The following is a 3,851-nucleotide window of genomic DNA, read 5'->3' as shown; positions in this document are numbered from 1 at the left end:
CCATCTACTCAAATGGGTCATGAAAATAACTCAAAACATTCAAGGCAGGTGCTTTCAAGTGAGTATAATTTATTCTGTTGAAGAGAAAAGACATGGCATGGCATGACAGGAAGAGAATCACCGTCAAGTCTAACCCACAATACCAAGGTACAGCCTTGATACTTATAAACATGACAGAATAAAAAGGGTATAGTTGTAACAGAGTTAAAGTTTGATTGGTCACAAGATAGAATTTGTCCAACATGAAAGTTTATTCTGAAAGTTTATCTACAATCATAGAATCAATTCGTATTAGGGCTTCATGAACTGGGTGGGATTCCTATAGATAATAGTTTGGATTTGCTCAATCTAAGGAACGCCTTCAGGCTGGTTGGTTGAAACTGGTTTAGTAGTTATGGCAGTAGTTATTGACAACAGCGGAGTTTGCCCTGATTGTATGCATGCAACAGACTGTTGTTATAACTAGTCCACAGTATATCTTGATTGAGTGAAATAGGTTTCATTGCTAGATCCTTTGGAGAACATAACTCAGGAAATGAGAGGCATTAGCAAGAAGTTAATTTGGAGGTCCTACCATAAGTACTTAGATCTTTGAACCAAAAATAGCAATTAAGTTATAGTTATTATACTACAAAAAGGAAGTGTTGAGTTCTTATTCTGTAAACTGAGGATATTAACTTCCATATACTTTAAATAGGAATTAAAGGGAAAATAATAAATTCTACCCTCCCTGTACAGATTTACGTTGTAAATTACCTTCTGTATGTTAAAATATTATTAGAGTTTATCTGGTTCATATTACTTTCCCCACACTTTCTACTTTCCAAAATCCTGACATTTCTTTCAGATCCTGCTCAAATTTCTCCATCTTCTGTGAATTGTTCTCTAACCAAGACAAAATTGGTGTGTAAGCTATAATCAATATTTTCTGTTTGTTACATTCAGATAGTTATCCCAAGTATTACAATCCATTCCAGAGAGTCACTATTTGACAAATTACATTTTTAGAAAGAAAAAAAAAATAATCAACACAACTGTTTAGTAGTATTTAAATGATTAACCAATTACTACTAATAATGATACTAATAAATATCCCCAAACTTGTGATACATAACAGTTTTTGACTTCTCACCAACTTAGTGGTAAATGTTGGTGATATCTTCTTATATTTCTTCCTTTTAGTTCTGCTTGATCTTCTTTAGTTTTTTTCATATTTATTTTTCATTTTCTGATGTGACAATTTTATTTTTTCCTTTTATATTACTGCAATTATATTGTATAATATTTATTTTATGTTGTATCTATCTACATCTACTTCTTTCTATTATTCGTATCCATCACATATATATTTTCCTATAAGATGGTACCAAGTCATTACATATATGTACTACAATTTATTTAGTCATTCTTCAGTCAATAAAATCTAATTAATTTCTAATTCCTATCCATTATAAAAAAGTACTGTTATAAATATTTTGATGTATATGAGGACTTACTTCTTGTTATTGGCTTCTTTAAAGCTCAACTCCAGGAGGAAAGTTTCTGACTCAAAGGTTATGAACATTTTAGTTACTATTTGCAAAATTCTTCAAAATCCTTGTATTATTTCACAGTACCATGAAAAATGCATTACTATACCTATTCTTCCACAATTCTTTCAACATAAATTATTTCCTTTTTTCCCAATTTGTGTGATGTGATGAGAAATCCGAGTTTAGGTTTGATTTCCATTTTTTCTTCTTCTTAATAATTTTGGGTACTTTTTCGTATGCATATTAATATACTCCTGTTTCTATTTTAAGAATTGTATACTGTACTTGTGTTTTAATTAGCATATGCCAATTGTTCCAATGAGGTAATAATAATAATATATAGCTATAAGACAATAAAATAAATAAAATTATATATTCTTTGAAGACTGGGACATAATCTAATATCTCGTATTTACTTCCTTTTTGTCCTTTACTTAGTAGGCACTGAAAGATGATTTAATTAGTTAATCAGTTCATGAATGCCTACCATTAGTTTTATTCCTTTGTATAATGGAATTTGCTTCATTTAGTTCCCTCTGAAAGACATAATGCAGAAAACACTTCTCCAGCAGTAATTTTAGTGTGAATCTGTTATCAACTACTCAACCATAATACAACTAGTTAAGAGTTTCAGACTGAGAAAATGGTAAAAGGAAGATGAACATTTTAATGTGGGTTAGTTGTTTTTTTATTGTCTTTGTTTGTTTTCTTTCCTACTCTTTCCTATTCAGGAAACCAACCAGGATGATATTGACTCAGAAGAACTCAATTATGACACTGGAAAGTCAGGAAGGAACAGCTGATTACTATATTCTTTGAGGCAAGAATCATCAAGAGAAGTGGAAGATAAATACATGGGAAAGATAAGTAGATGACTGGGAATGAAGAAGTACTATTTAATTTTCAAATTTTCAAAAGACTATATCTGGTAACAAAAATGCTTCAGCTTCTGATAATGATATATTTAGAAATGCTAGACACCCTTATAGCTTTTTCTTCTAATTCTGAATTTAAATATGAGAGAGTGAGAAAACACTTCCACAAATATGTGAGAACACTAAAAAAGACCTTGATATAAAAACTTTAATCTCTATTTTACATTGTTTTCAGAAACTCCATATTTCTGTTACTTGCAAGCTGTTCTGTCTGTTTGTTCTTTCTCTCAAATTTCCTTCTGTTCTCTTCTATAAATTAGCATATAAATAAGAGTAAGAACAATATTTCAAGGACCTTTTTGCTATTACTTATTCATTATACCTCTCCCCTAAAATTACACTTAATTCTACTTTTTCTTAAGTCACATTACTTTTCCTCCAAATTTGTCTAGCTCCATAGAGTCAGTTTAGCACTATTTGTTAGACAGAATACTTTACTACACCAATTTTCTTCCCATTTTCCTCTCACAATTTATCTGTGTGACATGTCAAAAATGCAATTTTCTGTGCTAGTATCATTATCGGTGAAATTGAAACAACATGTTTACTATTTGAGAATGTACTATAAAGTTCAATAGTGAGAATATTTGTGAAAATATTTTGTAAAATACAACAGATAAAAAGTGTTATATCATCATCATCATCATTATTATTTTGCCTCTAAAACATGTATATGTACAAGTACATGCATATATAAATAGGAATATTTATATATACATACATATATACATAATATTTATCTCATCTTTTTCATCCCTTCTTATACCTATATCAATATAGTAGAGAAATTATAGAAGGCAGGAAATGAAGGTTTATATAGAGCCTGCTATATGTTAGACATGGTGTTAAAAGGTTTAAATTTGTTGTTATTATTCTTATTTTATAGATGAGTCAGAGATTAAGTAACTTGTCCAAAGTCACACAATTATTAAGTGTTGTATTGATTTCAAATTAATCTTTACAGCATCTCAGGTCAGTCTTGAAGTCTTCCTGACTGTAGGAACTAGGATTCTATTCACTGTGTCAACTAACTGCATACATGTGTGTGTATAACAGAGATGTCTAGATTTATAATTCACACAAATATCCATATGTATATATATATATATACATTTATGTGTGTATATATGCACACCTCAATATTTATATACAAGGGTACACCCATCTATGATTTACTTAAACATCACTAATCACATATATATATCCATATATGTATTTCCATGCTTTCCAATAGTTATTATTTTTATATGTTGACATGTAAAAATAATTAATGATAAATTATCAGTGGCATCATATTTTCAAAGGAAGAATTATATTTTGAAGGAAGATAGATTCTTATAAGATCCCTGTGTTATATGGAGAGAGCTATTAGCTATCAATTTTG

This window comes from Monodelphis domestica, chromosome 6 (assembly GCF_027887165.1).
Source record: "Monodelphis domestica isolate mMonDom1 chromosome 6, mMonDom1.pri, whole genome shotgun sequence".
Classification (NCBI taxonomy): Eukaryota; Metazoa; Chordata; class Mammalia; order Didelphimorphia; family Didelphidae; genus Monodelphis; species Monodelphis domestica.
Note: the sequence above shows the minus strand (reverse complement) of the source record.